We start from the raw sequence: 14,836 nt of genomic DNA, 5'->3' as shown, positions 1-14,836 counted from the left end.
ACCGGGCCTTAAGTTGCTAATACGCTAATTTGATTAGCTGGACAGAGTCTTAAGACTGTTTTTAACCAGACTTAAGATAATCTTAGACGTAAGATCCGACTATGAATACCGCCCCTAGAGAGCCATATAGCCTCGGTCTCCTCTAAATTTTAGATCCCAACGACGGAGGAAGAAAAGAAGAACTTCATACCACGGGCACGACCCGCACGACTAAATAACGATTTAACTAAATTGACCACTAATGACCGTCAGTTGAAAATATGACTTTTATGAACGTGTTCCGTTGTCCGATAAATATCGCTCTCGAAAAACATTAAACATTTTTGCAAGTGCTTTCCGTGTCTTTATGCGTTATATGTTTTTCGGCCTTATATAAATATACATACATAATACATATATATATATATATATATATATTTTTCAGGCATATTTTATCTGACTTCATTCGCTATCTATCGCGTTGCGCCGACGCGAGATGTAGCCACCGTCTTAAAGTTGGCGGCGTTGGCGCGCGCGGGAGGCGGCGCGTGAAGCGCGACGCGTTCGGGCGGTTCGGGTCTCGTTCGGTGGAGTCGGTGCGGTTTTTGAACGCGGTCGTCGACGGTCTATCGGGAGTTTCGTCGAGTCGCCGGGGACGTGGCGCGATAATCCTTTTAATCCGTGGCGGATTAAAAACCGCCATCGATCGCGCGGCGCGCTCTCGTTGCGGGCTTTTATCGCGGTCGGTCGCGGACGCGTTTACGCGCCGGGCGCACGGACCGCGCTAATTCGCATCCGAATTTGCATCCGTTTCAATGCGGCACGGGATATCGACTCGGCGCCTCGGGGCTTTCGCCAGCTTTCACCAGCGGCCTCAGGTAAATTGTTTTCTTTTCATTTCGCATTGGTGCGCGTATGCGTTTTGGTGTTTTGGCGTCTGATGATGTTTGGCGAGCGCGCCGGGGCTAGCATCTCGGGGGCGATCCGATATAATCCGCATTTTCCACTTTGCTCCCCCCTCCCCCCTCCTTCTCCCCGTGACCTGCCTGCGTTTGGCTTCGTTCCGGAATCGCTGGATCCCGAGGAGTTTCGAGAAAAACTCCCATCACGCGTATATATTTCGCTTGGATAACCGCAGATCCGCATGCGGAAGCGAAATAAGACGGAATAGAGATATATACGCTAACAAAATACGAATGACGGTCAGAAAAGTTTCGCATCTTCCGAAATAGTTATTTTATTCGCGCGAACCGAAGCCGCGCTTATCGGATCGTCGCGATCGAGGATGGCGTGAAAGCGACGAAAGCGCGCCATTCACAAAATGGCCATTCCCCGCGTTTCGCTCGTCGGCGTGATTTACGACGAGATTTAAGCGCGACTCAATGAGTCGCTGCTGACTATATTGATTCCGCTAATGAAATCGGCGTTTTAAACGGATAACATTGACAGCGTAGTAATTGGACGTATATCGTTATCAAATGCGTTCACCCGACTGAATTATATCGCGAAAAACACGTCTCGCTGCTGCGGGTTTTATCTCAATCGCAATCGTGTGCCGGTCGACGCGGATGTCAAATCCAGCACTCTAGGTTCGATAAAATAGCTCTCGACTTTAATTTCCTAATTTTTAATTAATTTAATTGTAAAATTTAAAATAAAACCCACGTCGAAATATCGACTATCAGTAGACTCATTATTCAGCGTATTATTATAAGTACCTGATATACGAATAAAACCTAAGTTTTATTTTTAAAGATAACCGATATAGTGTGAAAGTATCAAATATTTTTTATTAATTTTTTAACGTTTATTTTGAATCTTTACAGGCTGTTCAGGATTATTATATGGACTCAGCATAAAATTTACTCTTCTAATTAAGAAATAAATTTTATTTTATTCTTAATATTTCTTGATTTTATTTCTATAATGTAACATAGTTTATCTCTAAAATTTGAATTTTTGTAAATAGTAAATCCTCATAATAAACTGCGTTGCAATGGGTCAATTTGAGCCTGAACAATTTTGCGGTAAAGTTCCAACCAACAGCTTATAAAGGTTAACCCTAGGTATACACAGTGGGGTCTCCCAGACCCCGCACAGTGTATAATACGTAGGCAAAATAAGACTGTGTATACCTAGGGTTAATATAGTTATTTGAATATGTGGCATAAAAAAAGGGGAATTATCTTTTTTTTTACTATTTGTCACGTAAAATATTTAACGCGTGTTTAATTAAATGGGCATGTATGTTCGTAAGTTTTAAAAATACAATGAGAGAAATGATTTCGAAATAGTACTTCGAAGAGCGAAATATAATTGTTTTCGCATATTGCGATTTCAGAGAGGCGAGTTACGACAATAAGTGACGTGTTAGAATGATCGGTATATCATTGACAAACAAATTTGCTGTTAATATAGCTCCAATTAAATTTGAATTTCCCAAAATAGCGTTTCAATAATGCGCACGCTAATTTTTGGTAAAAGCGCTTGTGAATAATAAATTCGACAAACTTCGCTCAATAATTCGAAATTTTCGCGGTAAACATTGGCGAGTTTAGCTCGCGCGCACTATAAATACGCGATGTAAACAGTAAAGTTTTCTGTGAATTTTCTGCCAAATTAATCCTACGCTTCGTGCGTTATACGATTTTTTTTTTCCACGAAACAGAAACATTTGCGCGAGAATACGGAATACATCACGACGTGATTACCTATGTTGTAATACGCGTTTTTATGTAGTTTAATTAAAGTACAGAAGTCTACTTTACACACTTTTAATTTGCTCTTATCTTAACAATGGACTTAATTATCTTTTGTTAAAACGGACAATAGGAATGTCGCGAGATTTTCTTACCCGGGGAAAGTATTTCAACCTCGATACAAACGTAGCGTTCCTACGCAATGATTTATTGGCAGATTGGAAAGCAGATCGGAAATTGCGATTGTAAAATTGTCAAAATCTTGCAAATATAAAAATTTATAATATAGAAATAACGATAAAATTCTACCGAGTGATACGTGGATGAGTAAAAATCGAGGTAAAAACGTGTTCGAGCAATTTATTAGAAATTTACAAGATTGCGTTGCATTTTAGAAATGGCACTTGTATCAATATTTATTATTCACTTCTGGTAAAATATCAGCGGTAATTGGCATGAATAAACCCTCAGTATTGAAAGCATATCGTAGTGCATTTACATATATGCATACGTTCGATATATCGTAATATTACGAATTACATTAAGATTATGATATAAAAGTTTGCAGATGCATGAGAAATATAATTTTATTATGTATTCGCAGCGTTCTGAATTAACTCGAGAACATTAAACTTTGAAAAAAATGGCGTTTTAAGTTTTTTTCGACAGAAACGTGTGTGCATATGTTTATTAATAAATTCGGATACAATTCGATATTTCCGCGACAAGTCGATATCGTTTCAGTTATGCTACAAGCATAACTTTTTTTTTAAGTACAATTAACATAGATGATTACATAAATGCTATAAATTGTCAGATGGAAACAAATGAAAACTAAACTAATGTTGAATTCTGAGCGATAACAATCGCGAAAGATTTTTTCCTTTTTTTCATAGTGGATGAAATCGACAAAACCTTAATGTTCCTCGGTTCAATTTTCGAAAAGCTTTTTATTCGAATTGCTATTCTATTGAAATATGTATATAACAGATTGCACTTTTGCCTCGCTTCTCGGGGAAGTTCGTCGCCGGGAAATGTGGAAGAAAGTTCTCCGACGGGGATACTGTTGATGATAATCTGGCGAAAAAATTTCCCGGGGGTTCTTTATTTTTGTCGCGGGATGCGATGATAGAGAGATTGAGTTCGCCCGCTCCGAGACGGCTCTCCGTTCCCCGTGATTCTGTACGTCTTTTACGAAAAGATTCGATCTCTCGTGCGCGCGCGTGCATGGATGCGTGCGTGTATTCAAGTCGTGATTTAGACAGACGAATAAGAGAACGGGCGAAATTTCCTGCCAGTATTCCTTGAACGAGTTTTCCGACAAACTCGATCGCTGAGAAACAAGAAGACGTAGCATTACTATATGCACGTTACTCGCGAACGCGGATTATTGGGGACACGTTCGAGCGCCCAACGTGATAAGTTCATCGCGTTTCTCTCTGTTTATAGTTCTTCGATTGGAACGTCTTTGATTCAGTCAATGCGGACAGATACTTTCGCGTAGATTCGAACACATTCGTGGAAATTATGATATTGTCTAAAAGTAGTGAAATGAGAATATGTAAATAAAAATAATCCAATTATTTCGGTGTATTGAAGCTATTATATTGTTTTAATAGCGCAAATTATTTACAAAACGGAATTTATCTACGATAAACGAGCAGAAAATTATTTTAAAATCATGACAAACTTAATTAAACTTTTTATATCAGTTTCTTGTTTCTTGTCAACCGCTAATAGATTCTTCTTATGCATCATAAAAAGATATGTCAGAATCTTCACGTAGACAAGAAGCGTTTAAGAGCAAATTTCCAAGTTTTATTTTTGTCGGTTAACTGTAAACGATATAACTGCATGTATTTCCAATTCTCCGGTAAATATAAATTCTCCGGTTAACGAACTAATATTTCGATGGAACTTCTAGTTTCTGCCGTTTCAAAAGTTTATCGCGTGTCTAAATGAGGTAGCTGGGATGCGGGAAGAGCGTTGTGGAACGAGGGCGCACAGGCTCTGCATGGCTCTATCGAACATTGCCAGCGTGTAATTTTAATGATTGGTATAATGTGGTTGATTCTCTTGAGACACGCGTTTCACATTTCGATATTTCTCTTGATAGACTTCTATGCGACAACCTTTGAATATTTTTGTGCATACGACACACACATACACACTAACAGAGCATGTCATATGTTTCGTTCATCTTTGACGACGAGATTCCATTAGTGAAATTATGTACGACTTCGGAAAACGTAATTTTTCATTATTATTTTTTATATTAAAATTTTTTATTCGAATCACCTCTTGCGTTCTCACTTTATTTATTTCCTTTTTTTATTACCACACCTCATCACGACACATGCTATTTGTATATAGACGCGACATTTTTCTGATTTTTTCGCGGTTCGTTCATGTTTCGGCGCGCGAAAGCGACTCCCGCGTCGGTGTCTTGCTTCTCAAACAAATAAAGTGAAACCCGCAGCATCGAATGCAATTTATTTTCCGGGAGATAATGTCCGTATCAAGACGTCTTTTTTCCGCGCGAGGCCAGAAGGGTGTGCGACCGGAACAAAGTGACAAAGCAGTAGAATGAGATGGGGAGACGAGAGGAGGAGATGAAGAGAAAGAATGACGATATAGACGGAGAATTTAATTTTCTACACACGCAAGCAGAGGTTCTAAATAAAACGGCACACTGAAAGCAGTTTGAAACGCGAAGCCCAGATTTTCATTTCGCTTCTTCAAAGAACTGGCTTAAAAGCACCTTTTTTTTTCTAAATGGTTAAAGAGCAACGTATATATACAATATAGGTGACTTTGAAGCTCGCATCGTAAGGTATCGCATCGTAAGCCGACAATTGTTATTTTTTAATGAGATTTCCATTGAGAGCTCTGACCTCTTCAATAGTATAGTACGCTATATGGCATATCTTTAATTTCTGTCACTTTCTTGTTTTACAAAAATGTACTTTGGACATTTAAATATTAAATCGTGTTGGCAGCATATTGCTCAAACTCAGTAAAGAGATTTAGTTTATCGCGATCAACTTTAACAAATATTCTCGCTTATACAATATAATTACTATAATTCGATAAATTCTTATTTCTATCATTATATATTAGCAATATTAAGTATGTATATTATCGAAAATATCCTATCCAAGATATACATGATACTATCAGTGAATGGACATATATTTTTTCGCAAATTACGCTACTTAGAGTATATTCACTGGACTATCGATAAGAAATCTTTGATCCAACATATTCGGCAGCTTCCACTCCGAACTGCAAGCAACCAGTTAAATTTATCGGTGACAGGAAAATGGATGAAGCGCCTCCAGAAAATTTTCCAATAAACGAACAGAAAAATATGATTTAGCACGAAAATAAGAACTTGATCGGTTCGTGTACTTTCGATTACATCGATCACATATAAATTACTAAATATTATGTTTACAGGCATTTTCATGCGAGTCGTTTGGCAAAAAGTATAATACGATGGTTGTTTTAACATAGATACTATATATTTTGTGATACCTAAGAGACGCTCATATTTTATTGTGTTGTAATAAATGTGAACGTGTACTGTGTCACATTACATCCAGTATTGTTCTTGCTGAATTAAATTTACGATTCTTTAAAAAATTTTAAGAGCTATTGTACTTCGAAATCTGAAATAATAATTAATCACAATTGTTCGCATTATTAGGTCAAATGCGGTTTACTCGAGAAAATTTAACCGCATGTAGGATATCCACGAACATACATGTGTCTATTTAAATATTTTATGTAAATTAAAACAGTGAACGAGGCGTAGAATGTATCTATCGCAGATATTCGCGAGATAAATTTTTAGCAAAAGATGTCTGCCGAATTGCATTAAAACTATATTACCTTCGTGCCTCGAAATATCACGAATTGCTCGTCGTTTTGTAAAACGCAGTTTAGAAGACTATAGAGAAGGATATATGGGGGAGGGGGATGCGCTGTATATTCATGCGACGCGACGCATTCTCGTGATTTTTTGTGTACGTATAATGCGAGTACACGTGTACAGCAAGGGCGAACCCGGTAGTCGCGCGTGTATAACGCGGAATAATAAATGGAGAATCCCGAAGGGGATTTGTTTGACACGCCGCAAGGTACCGCACGGTCACCCCCGTAGTGCTATCCATAAATCATAATTCGCCCGACAAAGTATAAGGCTTGAACATCGTTACCGCGGACAGTGATGGAGTTTTTATAGTACTTTGCGCTACTTTTATTATCCGCATGATATCGCAAGATTACTCAATGTCTTTCGCTATTCCTCTAATTGTCCTCACGACGAAGGAGGACAAAGTAAAAGCCATTGCTATAACAGACAAAATGGCCGCGTTGTCCTATGCTTGGAAATTTTTTCGATACACCTATCGTTGTGAAGATAAATTAAAAATTCTCGCTAATACGCACACGTGCTTCTCCTCGTATTAAACTCCCAAAATAATAGTGAGTAGCTATATACTATATATATACGTGTAAATAAATTTAGCGTTGTTCGATATTTTTCATGTAATCACGAGACGTCAGAAATGAAAATAACTGTTACACGACAGATACGAAAGATAAATATACGCACGTAAATAAAACTATGATAAAAACAAAATTTTATAACTACACCTAACCGGATACTGATGTATGTATATGACTGAAAACCATATATTGTAATTTATAAACATCAAATACGGCGCAGACGGATGATATTTATTAGCGGATTTATATAGCGGTTTAACGATGAAAATGGATATATAAACGTCGTTGCATCACAAAAATAGGACATTCGATCCGCAATTGGGTTCACTGTTTAGGTCATTAGGACCACATATAAGTAGCACCGATAGATCGATTAACTCTATCTGCCTGCAAACTTTTTCTATATATGTGCAAAATGGAGATTACGTTCAATCACTAAAATATATGTAACTGCACCATCGAAAACTGAAAAGTTCGCGGCCGATGGAGAGATATCGAAGTATACATTGCCGATATCTAATTCCTTCGGGAACCAAGTTTCGTTATCGACATGCGTCCTTCGTGAGACGTGGCCCGAGGAATAGGAAAACAAACACAGAACGTGGAAACGTGGGACGGGCTCGATTCGAGATGGTCTCATAAGTATGCATGAAGCATAACGAGTGTCGAACTGAGCCAATTACAGTCCATAATTACGGGATTGGTCATGCGGGGCTAGCCGTGTCTCATTAGCCCGGTTCTTCCTTGCAACTAACTTGCCCGCTCGTCTAATTTGGAAAGTTGTTTAACCGAAAGCGCTTACCCATGCACCCAGATTGAGGACACGCCGCGCGCGCTCGATGTGGATACATACGCTGGAGGGTTCAGGATGGAGATATCCCACGGGAGACTGCGTCTGATATTCAACGCTGCACGATCGGGGGCTGCTTCGACTTGGGTTCACCGAGCAAACATTTATATAATTTTGCTTATACACGCTGCGCGCGCGCTTCTTTCTTTTTAACGTAATAAACAGTTGACAATAATTTATACCCGAATATCATCCGCTGATGTGTAAAGTTAGCTTTTCAAACGTCCCGTTGACGTGTATCTCTGTTTTAAACGTCACTTCTTTTCGCACGTAATAATCGTGATGTTATATTATGAAAAAATGACAGGTGTGTGTGTGTGAACGCGCGGGGCTTTACGTTTCTGAAACAAAGTTCAATATCGCGTCAGCAAAATCAAAAAAGAAGCACAGGACTCGTGGCAACGTTTAACTAGTCGCGAATTTATCACGGAGGTCACATCGGGCCGAACAATGGCGCATCTATTTAACTTGCTTCTGTGCTTGCGCGGAAAATGGAAAGATAAGCGCGCAGGGGATTTATACGTCAGCGGCGTTTCAGCGATGACCGACGCGCACGTGTGCGATCGTGATACCGCGACACGTCGTACTGTCCGCTAAATTGACATGTTTCGATCGTCCGTGTTTTTTTTTTTTTTTCACGTTTTAGAATCTGGAATTGACTCGATTTTTTTTTCTCTCCTGCGCGTTGAGATAAGGATATTAGAGCGATATGGAGCATATTAGAACGCGAGCATATTATACGGGGACTCGCGATTAGTTACCGGCGGCGAATTGCGCTGCGGTAAATAGCGCTTGCAGGCCATTCGATGGCACATTGCGGTCCCCATATGCAAATCAAAATAGGTCCGGAACCGCTTCCGAACGTAATTTACGGCAGCGAAACGCCCGGCCGTGCCATCCGCCGGACTCCGCTGCCAGAAAATGCATTACGACTTGAATACTCTCCGGTCGCTTGTTTTTCGATGTCCCGCGTAACTCGTTGAAGCAACATTAGGAGAGGCTATTAAGATGAGACCTACAATTAGTGCCGAACGAATCGAGAACCGCTCTGCCGTTTTAGGAGAACGCGACGGGCATTTTAATAGCATTTTCGATCCATTTTTTAAATTATTTTCCACCAGCAATATTTTGTCGGCATTTCCATGAAATTATCTGTTTTTGATACGAATTTTAGTCACATGTATATGTACTTCTTTGTGGTATATTATTAAATTCATTACGCAGTTCGCAAAATATGTGTTTATAATTTGATATAACTTTTATTGCGAATTTATAAATCGTGCGATTAAAACGAATGAAACTTTTGGCGATTCTGTCGATTCGGTCGATTGGTGGGACAATAGGACGTTCAGAAAATAGAAATCGATAATGATATAAGGTAGGATATTACAATTTGTTACGATGATATATCAATACACCTATATCATCCATACTGCCGTACGACGACCCAGTTTACGAGAGATGCGTAATAATATCGCGCTTGGACTTTCATTCATATATTGTCTAGATAAATTTTCAATTAATTTCATCATCGCGCGGTGAACGTGTCGCGTGTTCAAAGAGACACGTAAATAAGTAGATTAATATTACGATACGTGGCCTTTACCGCGCGCGTACTTAATTTTACATGCGTGAACGTCATTTGTTATAGAAAAGAAAGAAAAAATTCCGGAGCGAGGGAAAAAATTAATGCGAGGTGAGACGGGACGTCATGGGACATTCGCTAGGTTGCGATGAATTTGTACGTATGCCGTCCAATTCAATTTCTGCGACGGATAATAGGCGAACACTCGCGGGGATTACGCTTTATCGCTCGCGCGGCGTAAAAAGGCGTAGCCTATTACCGAGGTCGCCTTAATGGCCGCTCTTAATATTCGCGCCAATTATTCCTTTCGATCTCGACTGCGGCGCGTCGAGCAGGTTCTCTGTTAGTTCGATTGTGGCAATATTGATTCTCGCGCCTGCCACAGAAGCCGAGCTGAGCCGAGCCGAGCCGGGCCGGGCCGCGAGCCGTCGCGTCGCGTCGCGGTCGTGGTGCAGCATTATATCGCCGTTTGGTACTTCATCGAGCGACGTTCCGATGAACTGACGGCAATATTTGTCGAGCGCGCCAGAATGAAATAATTCGCGAGATCGAGAATTTTTATTTCTTTCGGAGAAGCAGTGCCTCGCGAATTACGGCAAATAAATCGTAATCCGGGCCGTTACCTTGATGCCGCCCGCTTGCCCTATATACGGTGTCCATCTTTGTCGAGAATGTCGGGATATCGTTACGATATCAGCTTTAAATTGCTCCTTCGTCTGCAAAATGCGCCACGCTGCGAGATGTTGCGACGATAAACGCAAACCGTTATTTATGGCACTGCCGCGCTACGGTGTTATACATCGTATGATTATTTATAGCAAATGCAGCACCGCGATCTGATAAGAGCCGCGACACGATGTAAAACCATATATATAGACCATGATTTTTACCCCGGTCGATCTCGCATCGCTTAAAAACGTATAACGCCAACATTATTGGGAGCGTTAGTATTTACGTCACTCTTACGATATGGACATTTTATTTTTTCGTATAAGTTACGCCTGATCACTATACATGCCACAGTAATTCATATGCACGTTTATCTCCCTTCCCCTTTAAGTAAAATTGAAATAACGTGCCCGCATCTCTCTCGTAACGAGAATATTTTTCAAGATAAAGACAGTATACCAGTAGGTAACTTCTTTCGTGTGTTTATCAAAGTAACGATATATTAGAAAACTGCGTCAATTTTGAGAAGACTGAATGAAAAATAATACTGGCCAATATCTCTCTCTATTTTGTCTCATACATTACTACTTTTCTCTATGTTAAAAATTTTAATATAAATTTTCAATTTAAAAAAAACTGAAAAAATTATAATGTTTTGTACAACATGTAAAATATCATGAGATTTTATTTCTTATTATTAGATTTCATTTCGTTCAACCCTTAATTTTATTTTTCAAATACATTTTTTCCGTTCAATTATAGTGCGCAGAAACGAACCGTTGAGAGACGAATAGTTCCAAAAAATAACCAATTTTAACGAACGTTGGTCTGGTATTTTTATAAAAAATGTAAATGGTCACGCATCTGTATGTTGCATGCATGTTTTATGGAGCAAAAATTGCGGATGCAGATAAAATATTGTAGAACGTATAAGAACAACCGTCACAATCAAGCTCGTTCGGTTAATGAGAGGGTTTTGAAAAATAAACGAACGGACTAAGCAAATGTCGAACGTGCGATTATACTTCGTTACATATTTACGCGAGAGCATTGAGATATGAACTGCAATTTCACGTCAATGTTGCAATGAATGCGCCTGCGGCGGCACTCGTGCACGCGGGCGCTGTCGACCGAGCGATATTCGCGAAATATTTCAAGTTCGATTCCCGTCCAGCATCGCGATTAGCAAATTGCGTGACAGTTCCATGCGAATTAAATACATCGGATTTTATCCAATAAATATATTTTATTAAATGTATTATTTATAAAACGTATTATAAATATATCAGATTTTTATTAAATTTATTAGGTTATTATTAAATATATCAGGTTATTGTTAAATATCAGATTTTTACTAAAGATATCTGATATCTTTAAACATATCTGAAAAGTACATACATATAGGTAAACTCGAAACTTTTCCAACATTTTTATAAATTTCGTGTAACTATAGTTTCTCTCTTGAATCTTCGTAAGAAGTAAGAAACGATTTCGTATCACGTATCAATCTCCACGTTTTATTTATTACTCTATGTAATGCAATTAGAGTTTTAGAAAAATAGATAAATAAAAACTGAAATTTATGATGCGCGATCGAAGTCGTTAAGCACGTTTGTAAGAAATCTGATTGATTCATTTGGCGGAGAATGAAATACACACTTTTTGAACGTTCGATTGTTTGTTGGATCCCCGGCGCATCGATTGGTGTTAAATATAACGCCGGCATACGTGAAACTGACAAAAAAGTTCTCTAGTACCTGACGAGCAACTAACTAGGACAATTGCTGGCCTGAGTGGTTTTTGCAACGAATGTTAGGCTGTCGAAAATTATTGTCCGCCTGGCAGCTTTAGTAACTTTTTTTTCAACTTTTTTATACTTTGCTTTTTTTTTACCGCACGTCGTTTTCCCGCTTATGATCGGACGTAAAACGGCGCGGGCGTTTTGCGGCACGTCTTGCGAACGACCGTATATACGCGTTCGTGCGGGTGACGATGATTTAACGAATATAGTTAAATAGAATTAATTATAATTTCGTGAGAACGCGGCAATTAACGGCCGCCAAAACGATATATCACGACTCGGTATGCCGCGCGTTCTCTTCACGTTGGAAATTCAAGCTATATTATACTTGCCGCCCGGTGGAAAAGTTACGTTTCGCTTGTGTGCGGTATACGCGTAATTCGCTAATTCTCTCCCCCAAAAACGCGCGACTCCTTTATCAACGGGAAAACGCCCCGAAAGTTGTCCGCGTGAATCTGCATGCGCTTTGGTCATTCTTCGCTGTTTAACCGTTAAAAAAATGGGAAAATTCTTCACAACATAAATAACGAATTTCATGCAAACTACTCCGTATGAAGAGAAGTTTCGGTTTTGTTTTCGTACCGAATATTTTTATTTATGTCTAATCCGATTAGATTACTTCTGTATCTATGTGGTTGCAGCAACAGGTAGACATTCCCTAAAAAAGAAATTTCTTGAAAAGTTTCCGATAAGATAAGGTAACCCTTAAGCTTCTTATCCAATGAAACTTCTTTGTCGCGTGACATCATGAAACCGCTGGAGATTCATATCCGCGTGATATATATTATTCTCGTGCGTTAGGAGGGATTTTTTTCTAACGTTGCATATTAATATTCTACGAATAGTATCGAATATATTACGTAAATATTGTCGACAAACGTTATCACGTTCTCGTTTTATTGCTGCTTTATCACAGCAAAAATACATATATATTACCGAATGTTCTTTGCGTGGATATAACGTTCTCTTTGCACTGTAAATACGCGAAAGATGTGAAACAATGAGCCGTATCGAATAAAAGCAGGTGTTCTAAAGAATAATTAACGTGACCCGCGCGATCGACGAGCGGCGTAATGTATCACAGTATATGCGTATACGCGATTATTAAAAGCTCCAAACGACCAGCAACGAGTTTTGCAGTTGTAATGATGATTAACGCTTTGTGTGGAATTTTCGACATTGTCGAAATACTGTTATAAGCCAGTTGGTTTACCCGCCGCGCCGCGCCAGTGCAGCCGGGCGCGCTAAAATAAATTTGATCGTACCGATTCAATTGCGTAATCTATTTAACACCGAAATTTACGCAACCTTTTTGTGCACATTTTGTTTGCAGAATAAGAAAAACTAAAACTCACTATAATTAATATCGAAAGGATGATTTATGCAACAATTTTATTCGATTTAATTATTATTCGATCTTATAAATTGCTAATGGGATTCTATATATAGTGTATACCAAGATAGTAAGACTATTTTACATATCGCAATGTAAATGTGGCGGAGTTGTCGATCTATTTTTAATTCCGAGATCTAGTTGCTGATTAGATATATAAATTAAACATTATTTTATTAAATTTATTGTATTGTAAAAGCCTATAATCTCCATATTAAAAAATCTTATTTTAAATTTGACGATATGGATATATATATATATATAAATAAAATATACAACCTTATATATGTATAGTAAAGGAAAAATAATTACTGTTAGCTGTATAGGTTAGAAAAAGGATGTAGGAAATGTTATTTGCGATAGAATTACACGGATAATAAATGATTTCGAAATTAGTACCTCATCCACATCTAGTTCGCTTATCTTACATTTGTCATTAGACAATTTGTCTTATTCGCTGTCAATTGGGTCTGAGTCAGTCTTGAGGGATCCTCTTGTGATCATCGCCTTTAATGAATCCGATTTAGGGCGTCGGGGGATTCAATTAGACTATGGTCCAAAGAGATTCAAATGACCGCGGCTCTGAGATTCGGGACAACCGCGCAAGGGTCAATTGCATAATCTGACATTGTAAGCAGGCATGCTTGATCCATCCGCCCACTCGCATTGCGACGTCATTCTTCGAGGAAGATACAAAAGCGACAGAATCTAATTTCGTTACACGCCGTAAACATTCTCCGTTCGAGAAAATTATTCGCTTAAACTGGTCTTCGCCGGTCTAATTGATCGCGAACGGATTGTTGAGAAGTTTAATTGCAGGTACGCTGTACCGAGACACACACACTCTCTCTCTCTCTCTCTCTCTCTCTCTCTCTCTCTCTTCCCCCGAGGGAACGCACGGAATTGAATTTTGCAAAGTGCCCTAGGGTCAACTGTATTTTCTGTAGGTACCTTTGGTTTCTCCGATTTTTCGCGATCTGGTCGTAAAACGAAAAACGAAGGAACGAAAGTGCCGGGTGAACCTCTAATTCGATAGAGAACCGCGATAATTACGGCAATTCGTCGGGAATAAACGTGCACTGCATGCGACACCAAACGACTGTGGTATCATTAGTGGCGCTTATCTACGTAACAATGTGTATGCGTTTTCTTAGCAGTGGAGCGCCGTGGAGAAGCGTTGCGTATTATTAATGAACGTGCCCGTTAACTTTTCCAGTCGAATCGAAGACAATTTTCCGGATGGGCGAATTAACGGAAGTGCTCCTTCAGATTAGACAGCCTCTGGCGTTATTCATGGCGCAATCAACGTTAGTTTAGAGACACCCATTTGTGAAATGTAAAATATAGA

The sequence above is a fragment of the Temnothorax americanus genome, unplaced genomic scaffold (assembly GCF_048541705.1).
Source record: "Temnothorax americanus isolate GAGA-0224 unplaced genomic scaffold, ASM4854170v1 Scaffold29, whole genome shotgun sequence".
Lineage (NCBI taxonomy): Eukaryota > Metazoa > Arthropoda > Insecta > Hymenoptera > Formicidae > Temnothorax > Temnothorax americanus.
This window is presented reverse-complemented; position numbering follows the sequence as displayed.